This window comes from Hermetia illucens, chromosome 5 (genome assembly GCF_905115235.1).
Source record: "Hermetia illucens chromosome 5, iHerIll2.2.curated.20191125, whole genome shotgun sequence".
Classification (NCBI taxonomy): Eukaryota; Metazoa; Arthropoda; class Insecta; order Diptera; family Stratiomyidae; genus Hermetia; species Hermetia illucens.
This window is the reverse complement of record NC_051853.1, coordinates 19,294,671-19,306,450: the sequence shown is the minus strand read 5'-3', so window position 1 is coordinate 19,306,450 and position 11,780 is coordinate 19,294,671. Positions and strand designations below refer to the sequence as shown.

The window sequence follows — 11,780 nt, the reverse complement described above, 5'->3', positions numbered from 1 at the left end:
TCTTCTTAATTAAAAAATTGTAGACGAAACGAAACCGTACTAGAAAAAGATTCACTTAAGCCTGGCATTGCTCAAAACCTTTTAACATGATTTCGATCTTGATTTGTGGAATTTTCATTAAGTTGATGAATGTGCTTGTAATTTGTGTTTCCCAAAAGAAGCTCTGCTCCGATATGGGTATTGCAAATTGGAGTGTTTTATTATAATTTAGAAATTATACCGGTAATACGGTATACAAGGAAAGCTGATTTTTCATTTTCGCTACATTTACTGTATGTAATTAACCGCATGTGAATTTCAAACGGGATGAGGAAACAAATATTTTCTCCTCCTCAGATATTAGTTCATAACACACAAATATAAATGAAGCCAATTATCATCGGCAAATATTTCCCTCACCTGATACTTTTCTCTGAGTGTGCGATTATTTTAACGCTTTTAATAAGCAGAACAACTAACTAAATCGGGAAGAATCAGATCAGCATGGTTCGTTTCCTTCAGACACCAAACCGCTTCAACTCGTGCATGCAATTAGCGGGAATAGATTGCGTTTGTGAATAGAAAGTTTGGACGATCAGAGGAAACGGAAGGCACAGAGTTAGTTAATTCTCCTCAGCAGTCAACGGCGTCAGGATATGGATTTTTAACCAATCGATCCTTTGATAAGCATGAACAATTGTGTCTAAGTTTTAATTAATTATAAACCTGACATATCAAGCCCATGTTGCAGGGCTTCCCGGAGACTAGTCAAATTGTCAGATAATATAGGTCAAGGTTTACAGTATAAGAGGTACTCCACACTCTCAAAGTAAGAGTTTTTGAAATAGCTTCGCCTTTTCTTTTCAAAAAGGAGAGTAGAGTTTTGTATCTTAACGAATTGTCAAGTTTTTACATACAGGTTCATTATTTCAGTAAGTTTCCATTCCGCAACTCAGAATAATTAGACCAAGAACTACACCTACCCATACGTCAGAAGGTTCTCTACGGTGCAAAGCATTGTAGGGAGATAATCAATTCACTGCCGCACAAACTTCAATTCTGTCGAACAGTGAGAAGCATCACTGGAGGTTATCTGGTACCATGGTTATCGAAATGGCCCTCTGAGAGCACATGCTTCACCTTAAAACCTGGTGCCGAAGTCTTTAATTGTAGGGGACGTGTTAAACAGGCCCTGAAAGCAATGGTATGGCAAGGATGGGCCCAGACTGCGTATAAACCATTACCGCTGTATTAATAACGATGGGGGTCTAATTGTGATCGCAAAACCAATTTTTGTGCGAACAGGATCATAGAATTATGCCGACATGGCTGGTGCTCATGTTAAACGCCCAAGATTTTCAAGTTCCTGTAAATAAGTTCTGACGTATCTACCTTCTGTGCGTCCGTGCCTCACCACCGAGTGTACTGTATCGTGGCGCGGGCGTCGCAAATCAAATTGAACGAATTCTTTAAATGTCCCCAGTTTTCCTCCTGGGACTTCCAGTAAGGGTAAGGGCGCAGAGCCCGTAACTTGCGAGAGTAAGTTTTCGAATAGTGTTTGTAAAGTGGATTCGTCCATACAAATCGTGAAAAACAACCAAAATATTGCACAGTGCACTGGATGTATCGTAAACCCGACCAATTAAAGTTTTGCCGCCCTGTAAAAATGAACATTATAAAAACAGCAGGCAGAATAAATTCGTCCTCAGCGGAGGGCGCAATCAAAATAACGACCGGCAAAAAGCGCCACGGTATTCCCCCACCCGAAGTACTCGACTTCGAGTACGAATCGGAGTCGTTGATCGTAAAGGACAATAAGTCCGAATTGCCACGGAACTTCGGCGAAATTCTAGACGAATCCACAACGGTCGACAAGGAACTAGCTCTGATGAAACAGCAAAACTCGTGCCTCATAAGGAAACTCTATGAAACGCTCTCACGAAACAAGTCCCAGGATGATCTAATCCGCAGGCTTCAAACAGCCATCGTCTCTCTTGAAGCGACGATCACAGAAAAGTTTAAGGAAGACAAACCACAAACGGTGTCAGCAACATTACCCAGAAATGATGGAGTAAGCACCCTGTGTAGAAGCTTTCGCAAAAGCAACAGCACAAAAGCAGGCAGCACAAGCTCGTGCTAAACCAACTACAAGCAAGCCAGGATGATCAAGTATGCGAAGATACAGTCGCCAGCAACATAACCACCGGCGACGAAAATCAAGTTAGCAGGTCAAAAAATTCCACCACTTGTTGTTATGAAACATCTGAATGATTTTAAATGAATCAAACAGAATATTTTTCTCACCCTTCCCGATAATTACTTAACTAAAAAGTCAGGTAATTGTTGCAAAATTCTTACCAAAACTTCCGAAGACTACCCGCCGGCTAAGAAAATTCCGGTAGAGAACAATAATAACTTTTTTACCTACATCCTCCGAAAAGACAACCAGTGTTATCCTCCATGCCCTTAATTCCATTTTCTCAGCTACAGAAGTCGCTGAAGACCTGAAGGCCCAAGGAGCGTCCAAAGTATCAGCTTTAAACCCTTCGTCACTACCTGGCCAAAAGCGATGAACATCCAGCTGAACCTCTGGTTGGTCACATTTGATACGACATTCTCCGAACATATAAAAAATATTAAAGCCATTGAGCATACCATAGTTCGCTTCGAACAAATTAAGAACAAGCAGGCATTGTAATGCAAGAACTGCCAAGAAATGGGTTTAGCGGCAACAAACCGCCACTTAACCTACCGCTGCGTCAAGTTTGACTAGAATCACGGTCCAGGCATTTGCATTCACTCCAAACACCGGAGAGGTGCCAAAGTGCGGTTAAAGGTTAATTGCGGGAGCAACGACCACCCTGCAAACCACAGAAACTTCGTTAGGGTCGTGGCGAGGAGAAATGCTCAAAGGCGGGCACCACCTTACCGTCTTCCACCCATTCAAATTACTTAAGCGTCGAGCCATCCTATTAACAACCCGGTTTTACACGTCCGTACGCATCCTTGACACTACTCTCATTTCCTTTGAAACCCAATTGTCCTCAGTTTTTGTTGCTGCCGTCTGCTGTCCGGACGAGTCCCTTCATACCCACGATTTCCACCGTATTCAATTCTTATCCGCTTCCAAAGTAAGAGCACAATGTAAAGGCTGGTATCTGACAATAGGTAGAGATATAAACGCCAGACACCAGTCTTGTTTTGATGCAAGCATAAACCTGTCCCACTTTTGCCCAGCCCTTCCTACCTTCTATAAAGGTTACTATCACAAATATGTGGATCACTTCCTCATTAGCAGTAATATTACTGTTAAACTCCGTCCTAATATATATCATTTCCCGGAAAGCGTCCCCGGCATTAGTGACCACGTTTCTGTAATCCTTGATACTAAAGTTCCTGAAAGAGCCATTCGTCCCGCCCCACCGTCAGTTCCGGATTACCAGAAGGCGAATTGGAAGATCATTAACCGCATAATTAAGTGCAGACTTGATCCACTACTGCTCCCATGCAGCAGCATGATATCTAACAACACCATCGACCAAACAGTTCGCCTGTACACTGAAGTAATTCAGCGAGTATCCAATGATATGATTCCAACTCGTCTCCTCAACTACAGCAACCTTATCTCATCGCCAATGATATCCTCGACGATATCAAATTCTAAAAGGCCCTTCGGCGGAGATTATTTATAAATAGATATTCTCTGCAGTCCCTTTACTTCAGTGAAGAAATCCGCAACCTTGACAGGTCAATCCACCAACGAATTTTAACCTTATATATCGACTATCTCGACATACGCCTCCCCAACATCAAGTTGAACTCTGGCACGTTCAAGAGATCAGAAAAACTTGTCCTCGCCTGGGCCATCTTCCTACTTGAAAAGGCTAACATCCTAATAAAGCACTTCCTGCAAGCGCACCATTGCGCATCTGGACGAGTCAATTTCCCGACTTCAATCGACCCCTTTAGATTGCACCTAAATTATTGTACACAAAACCTCTTCACCTATCCGCGCAATCATCCGAATCGACGAGAGAACATCCCACCCATCCATTTTGTTATATCGAACATGGTCACGGCGTCGATCGTGGCGTGGAAAAATAAGAAATCGGTAGATCCTGACAAAATCGCATCCATAGTCCTAAAAAAAGTGTGCCAAACATTTCTACCTTCCTTACCTGAATCACGCGGAGTATGCTCTGGCATTGGAAATTATATCGGAAGTTTTACTAATCACGCTATACCGCTATTTATGTTTCAACGCAATTTACCTAAAATTGCATTTTTTATCTTCGTATTTGATCATTTTTAAGGTTTTTTCTGAAACGAGACCTTATTAAAATCGGTTTAATGTCTGTCTGTCTGTCTGTCTGTCTTTTTTCATCGTTGGAAGGTGGAAAAGTTCAAAACCTATACTGGCTACAGCTATGTTATGCGAAACTTTTACTCACTAAAATCACCTCCTTCTCCCCCCACTGTCCCCACAGGACTGCTATAAAGCATTTCATCGTGGGGCTGGATCAATTCTTAACTGCGGCTCATTATAGTTCTCTCCCTTTTTAAGGTTTTGTTTGTAAAACAAAACTGTCTGTCTGTCTGTCTGTCCGTCACACGCATTTTTCTCGGAGACGGTTATAGCGATTGACACCAAATTTGATAGAAAGCTGGGAACTGTGAACGCTCACGCATGTAGAGAGTTACATCCTCTTACAATGAATATAAGGGGGGGTCCCCATACATGCAAAAGGGGGTTGTAAATTTTGTTTTCATCAAATATACTCATGTGGGGTATCAAATTAAAGGCCTCGGTTAGTACTTTTCGAAGCCGGTATTAGTTTTGACTTTTGCTGAAAAGGTGGGGAGTGCGGGGGGTCGAAAGTGGTCATTTTTTTAACGAACCCATTCTCAGGAATTACCCAACCGAAAAATCTGAAAAAAATCAGGGGGCTGCCACTATATGGTGCCTAGGCTCCGAAATACCCTCCATATCGATATCTGTTCAAATAAAGTTAATAATAGTATATTACTATAATTTTTAGTAATTGACAGGAAAACCCCCCTTAAGTTCACCGTAGAATCACAAAATTTTGCAGCAATGTAGGCTACAGTATAGGTCATGATTTTGCCAAATTTGGTGAAAATCGCACTACTACTAACAAAGTTATACTAGGTCAAATCTGCGCTCCTCCGCAAATTCAAGACTATGAATGTCAATATCACTTGAAAGTGGCTGTTTTCACAAAATATATGTGTATTTTACGTGCTACATGCTAATGGGACAAATGCACACCCAAATCTCATTATAAAAGAAATATACAAAACCTTTCATACCTGAAGCGTCTAGCTTCGGGTTTTCCGACTTGTTGTTATTATCAGCGCGTCCGGCTTGGCTCTTTTTTGCAGCTTCTTCTTAGGTCCTACCTTAGTCCAAGTGTCTTCGGCGCTGTTAGTGGCCTTTTCCGTATGCCCAGATAATCTTCCGTCGTTCCTAGGTTGCGCCGGCATCTGTTTCTCTTTTTTCCTTTTTGCTGTTTGTTGGGGAGATAGCACTTCTTCATTTGGATCTCTTAATCGTTTGTTCCGAATTTGCGAGATATGCTTTTCACTTTGGAAGAGTTCTTTGCCAAAGAGCTTTTTGGGAAGAGATGACTTCTGCGTGGTTTGGGTTGCTACGGCAGCCATCGGTTTTTGTTGGCTTATCGGCACTGTTCCTTCTGCCCGTGCTTTCACGTCCTCTTTGGCCTTGAAGTATGTTGCCCTGATAGAACGCACCTGATCTTTAATCGCGTGATGTACATTATTGCGTTGGTTAACGTACTCCATTAGATTATTGATCATCGATCCCAGCCTCGTAAATGCGTCACCCTCGGCGTCAGCAGTAACTACACTGCTGCTACTCTTATGGCCCAATATGCGTTTTTCCGTCGAATTCGTTGCCGGTGATCGCACTAATTTTGCGCTCCGCTTGAAGGGATCACTCGCGCTAGAAGGTAACAATGGAGACTCCCACTAGCAATTTTGCTAGTGGGAAGTCCACCGGAGTCCTCCGCTTCCTCCACTGCTTAGAGTAATTTAACTAAAAAAAAGTGAAATTATAATAATGTAGTTTATAAAAACTTATCCGCTTTATTATCTGTCTGTCTGTCTGTCTGTCTGTCCGTCACACGCATTTTTTTCGGACATCGTTGTAGCGATTGGCACCAAATTTGGTAAAAAGGTGGGAACTGTGAATGCTTACGTATATAGTGAGTCACATCCTTTTACATCGAATTTTGAGGGGGGTCCCCATACATGCAAAAGGGGGGTGTAAATTATTTTTTCAACAAATACAGCCGTGGGGTATCAAATTAAAGGTCTCAGTTAGTACTTTTCGAAGCCGGTTTCAGTTTTGACATTTGTTGAACAGGTGGGGAGTGCGGGGGGTTCGAAGGGATCATTTCTTTAACGAATCCATTCTCAGAAACTACACAACCGAAAAATCTGAAAAAAATCAGGGGGCTGCCACTATATGGTGCCTAGGCTCCGAAATACCCCCCATACCGATAACTGTTCAAATAAAGTTAATAATAGTATATTACAATAATTTTTAGTAATTGACAGGAAAACCCCCTTAAGTTCTTCTTAGAATCACAAAATTTTGCAGCAAAGTAGGCTGCAGCATAGAGCATGATCCTGCGAAATTTAGTGAAAATCGCACTATTATTAACAAAGTTATACTAGGCCAAAATTATCGCTCCTCTGCAAATTCAAGACTATGAATGTCAATATCACTTGAAAGTGGATATTTTCACATAAGATATGCATATTTTACGTGCTACATACGAATGGAACAAATGCACACTCAAATCTCTTTATAAAAGAAATACACAAAACCTTTCATACCTGAAGCGTTTAGCTTCCGGTTTCCCGACTTGTTTGTTTTCTTCGCAACTCTTCTTGCATAAGCTGTTGATGTACAGTTTTCAACCCCCCTTACAACTTGATCTCAAGTCTCCGTTGACTCTAGCATGAACTCCGGTGTTAGGCGCCTGTTTGCGACCGCGTCTAACCTAGTTCGGTGTGCGGTAAACCAAGGACAATCAAATACAACATGCTTCGCATTCTCGGCAACGTTACCACATCTTAGGCAATATGGTGACTTGCCGTGGCTAAATCTATGTAGTTAAGAGTGATAACCTCCATGTCCACTTAAAAACTGTGTTAGCTTAATTCTGCGTGGCTTCTTTGAACCCATCTTCGAATGAGCAGAATGATGCGGTGGGTCCAAGGCCTAGATTGTACCTCGTTCTATTTCCTTTCCGCCGTCCTAGATGCCGTCGAAGTATGCTAGACTCGCCGATTGCACAATTTTGCCGTAGAAATGGCGACTTTCATTTGCATAGATGCTTATGGGGATTATTCCTGCTAGAACATATGCTGCTTCTCCTGATGTTGTTCGATAAGCACTGTACACCCGGAGTGCACTTAGTCGATACACCAATCCTAGTTTTCTGCAGTTTCATTTGTTTTCGGGAACAGTTGGCAAAACTTAAGCGGCGTAGAGTAGGATGGGATTAACTATCCTTGAAATAAGACGTCGTTGACTTTGTCTTGGTCCACCAATGTTCGGTAGTATTTTTGAGGTCGTTACAACGATAGAAGACACTTTAGTTGCGAAATATTCTAAATGTTTTTTAAAGTTGAGCTTTTTGTCAATCATTACTTTCAAGTATTTAAACGATGGTTGAAAGTAAATTGTTTGTTCGCCAACTTCAATTTTCACGGTTGTGTCCTTTCTTCTTTTGCTGATTAGCACTAATTCAACCAGGAATTGATCTCCCATATCGCTTCATTTGCGTAGATGTCGATCTCGTCTAAGCGTTTACTACTGTTATCCCGATATCGTCCGCAAAGCCAATGATTGTCACGCTGTTAGGAAGGCGTTGCGTCAAAACTCCATTGTACATAATTAACAACAGTAAGGGACCTAAGACAAAACCCTGTAGTAGTTTGGCAAGACCCTCTACGATTTTCGTCCACTTTGCAGTGTTGAATGCATTTTTTACATTGAGAGTCAGGCCAAGTCGGGCCTGTCAACACATTGATTGCATCGAAGGTTGATCTCCACTTACCAAACTCAAATTGCTTGTCGGATAGATCTCCTTCCCTTTCCGCAATAGCGAGCAGTCTGTTGTATATTGCTTATTCAAATAGTTTGCCATTGGCATTCACTAAATATATTGGTCGATATGAGGAGGAGTCACCTGATGTAGTTTTCATTGTTTCTCGGGAATTCTCGTTCTCTAAGGCATGCCGCAAAAACTTGGACAAGTAAACCTTTTGCTGTCCTGGCTGCCACTTTCAGGGCCATATTCGGAATTCCATCTGGCTTTGCGGTCTTATTTTCAGGGAATTTCCTCACTGCTTCTAAAATTTTCTCTTCTAGCACGACAGGAATTTCGTCAGGGTTTACATGGACTTTAGGCAGATTTGTATGGTTCACATCCTTTGGGAAGATAGTGTCCACTATGTTTTGTAATAATTTAGGACAGGTAATCAGTGGGGAGCGCTCGCTTTTCAATGATGACATTACCGACCTGTAAGCACCACCTGATATCTGTCTGTTTGTCCGTCTATCTGTCTGTCTGTCACACGCATTCAGTCTCAGAAACTATACAACCGAAAAATCTAAAAAAATCATGAGGCTGTCACTATATGGTGCCTAGGCTCCTGTTCAAATAGAGTTAATAATAGTCTATTACTGTAATTTTAAGTAATTTACTGCAACACCCCCTTAAATTTATCTTAGAATCACGAGAGTAATATAGATTATTGCATAGAGCATGATCCTACTAAGTTTAGTGGAAATCGCCACTAAACGACCTTTTTATTTGGCAGAAGACTTACCAAAAGTCCCCAAGGATACTTCTGCAGTCATAAGCTCAAGGACATTCCAAGATTGTGGTGGTCATTACTAATTTAAGAAAATACATTTTAAGGGCAAGGCCTATATAAAAAAAAAAATAAATAAAAATCTCAATCGCCTTTGGTAGTTCTTTCGTAATTAATCTGCAAAAATAGCATTTTGGGGTATTTTATATGCTTACATTCCGAGGAGTTCTAGTTCGAATCAAGCACTTTTTGACGTAAATTCGCTCACGGGGGAAAGTTTCTATACTATCAATTCGATAGGTAGGTTTCTAAGTGGTTCTCTTTCAGACAAAAACAAAGTTCATTTGCATCGGCCCTTTCGAAAGATTTAAGATTTTAAGATGGACTTACGAACTTCTGAATACACAATTTCAGTAGAGGAAGCTTAATGGTATGGGAAATATTTTGTAGAAAAGCAGTTAACAAATAGAGATAAACACAAATATCCATGATGAATCGCGATTCGAATTCAGTTAAATGGATATTTTCATTACTTTTCAACAGAAACCAAAACAAACCAGCAGACAGGTTTACTTTAGAGCACAGTATTGTAAATAACAAAATTTCCCGGCCAGAGCAAAACCGTTATTTTTCGAGAATTACAGGAAAAATTGCTTGCCTTTGAGACTGAGCAGTAAAAGCAATAAAAATCTAAGACTTTTAGTATCTAGTTCTGCGCTCTGTCAACTTCGAGCCACACTGCTCCTAGAGCAGAGGGAAGGCAGGTTCTGATAAGTAACCTTTGGCCTGAAAGAATCGTTCAGTCATCCTTTTGGGTAACTTGGTTGAAGTTTCAGTGAACCAACAGGATTACTTTCCAATTGATATGGTCCACCATCAAGTCAATGTGAACTCAAGACTCCATTAATTCTAAAAGAAAAATAAAATAAAAGCAAAACCATTTAGTGTTTTTTCGTCATATTTTTCGACTCTAATTTTTCCGCTTCCGACTATGTTGTATGTTTCTCATACATTATTATTAGTATTTTATCCAGGAATTTGTAGTGGAGCTGCACTAAATTCGATGATATTATAACTCTTTAAGGTATGCGTGTTTTAGAAGTTAACGATTTGTTACTTAATTAAGTGCAATGTAAACAAAATCTTTTTAAAGTCGGGCCGACATATGCGTACAATACCTAGCTTTTTCGGTTACCTTATGTTCACGAAAATGAGTGATTTTGATTTTTAATTTATTTATAAAAAGCATTTATTGGACAGTATTATAATTACCAGTAACATTACATTAAATTACATTTTCAACCAGCTGAATATTGAAGATGGTTAGAAAGAGAATCCGGTCCTCACCCGATTAACGAAGTTAAGTGCTGTTGAAAGTAGTTAGTACTTAGATGGGTGACCACTTCGCTAGATTTTATTTTATTATTTTATTTATTTATGTTTTCGGTATTTATAGTTATTTGTATAACATATTTAATTATAATCATACATAAAGGTGCATAGACTAGAATAAGAAATAGATTAGTTATAACTAATGTAATTGTGAACTTTTCATACGTTTGAAATGGTATTCTATTCTCGTCTTCAAATTGCTATTCCCAAGGGCGAAGCTGTCCTTTAATCGGATATTGAAGCATACTATGCGATTAGATTCCTATAATAGCTGCACATAAATAGAGCAGTCATGCCCCCAAAACCTCGTATATAAGATAACCACAAAATTTGTCTTACCCGCGCCCTCCTTCCTTTTTTCCGACCTATATGTATATATAATGTACAATAACTTAATAAAAAGTCCAATTGGGTACTTTATCTCAGACCAACATAGCTTTTCTTATTTTCCACATTTCTCCATTCTTCATGTTACAAAATAAATCGCAACATGTTTGTTCTGTTGAATTGTTAATAGACACGAGAAGTGCCCTCATCCACTATTTATGCTGAAGGAATAAAAAGCGGTTACTCATATGAATATGCAAACAAGTTCGTGGTGGTTGTCGATAACGACATGCACACTTCACAATAAATTATTGACTCTTCATATAAAAAATCGCGGGATCGGTATTGTTACTGTAACTCGATTAAATTTTATTAGCGTTGACTCACATCTAAACGTTGATTAAATGTCACGTTCGCGTATCTCTAAACTTGCGTGCTCATTTTAAAATGTATTAAGTACTTATTTATATTGGGATTGGGATCTATAGTTCATCCACAACGAGTATTTGCATGTAAGTTTCCATGCCCATGTCGACACCTCAACAGCCTAAAGAGCCTTTATACTGTGCTGTAGAAAATGCTTTGCGGTTTACTTAGCGGTAATGGAAAGTCTGGAGGTAGTTTGAGCTTCAATTACCCTCTTAGTAATAATAATCGATTGATGTAAATTTTATATTAATAATATCTGATCGTCATTATCCGAGCAAGCTCGTAATTATCTTCTTGTTGATTTACGAAACGACTTAAGTGGATTGCATTCGCAATTTGCAATTTGCCATTGTACAATAATGTAATAATGGCAATAATCAAGTCGTCGCACAGTTGGATATTGTGCTGTCGACGTTAATTGACACATTTTCCAAGGTGCCTATTTACAATATTCGCAATCAATCTATAAATTATGTTTCACGGGAGCTGCATGGTTGTTGACTGGTTAATTGCACTTAAACAAACAACAAGTTGCAAAAAGATTTGGTGCGTTGTTAAAAAGTTATATTCATAAAGCCACCTTCTTGCATAACTAAACTTATTACTATTGTGAAATTCGAGAGCTTTGAATTGAATGGAAATCCTAAAGACTTGCGATTATCACAATGGTTTGAATAGTAATACTAAAGTCATAGGATAGTTGGGACCAACTTTGGTTCGCATTGATCTTCAGCTTATGCTTGAGAATCTCACTAGTGCCATTTCTTGCTTTCATTGGCTAC

General features: G+C 39.8%; 1 long non-coding RNA gene across 1 annotated transcript; it reads right to left on the bottom strand.

The window, feature by feature from the left end:
- Window positions 1–10,669: 10,669 nt before the first annotated feature.
- LOC119658280 lies at window positions 10,670–11,099 on the bottom strand. Its single transcript, XR_005250207.1, has 2 exons — window positions 10,957–11,099; window positions 10,670–10,790 (listed from the first exon to the last, which is right to left on the bottom strand). It is a non-coding gene; the product is annotated as an uncharacterized LOC119658280 (long non-coding RNA).
- Between the last annotated feature and the right edge of the window lie 681 nt (window positions 11,100–11,780).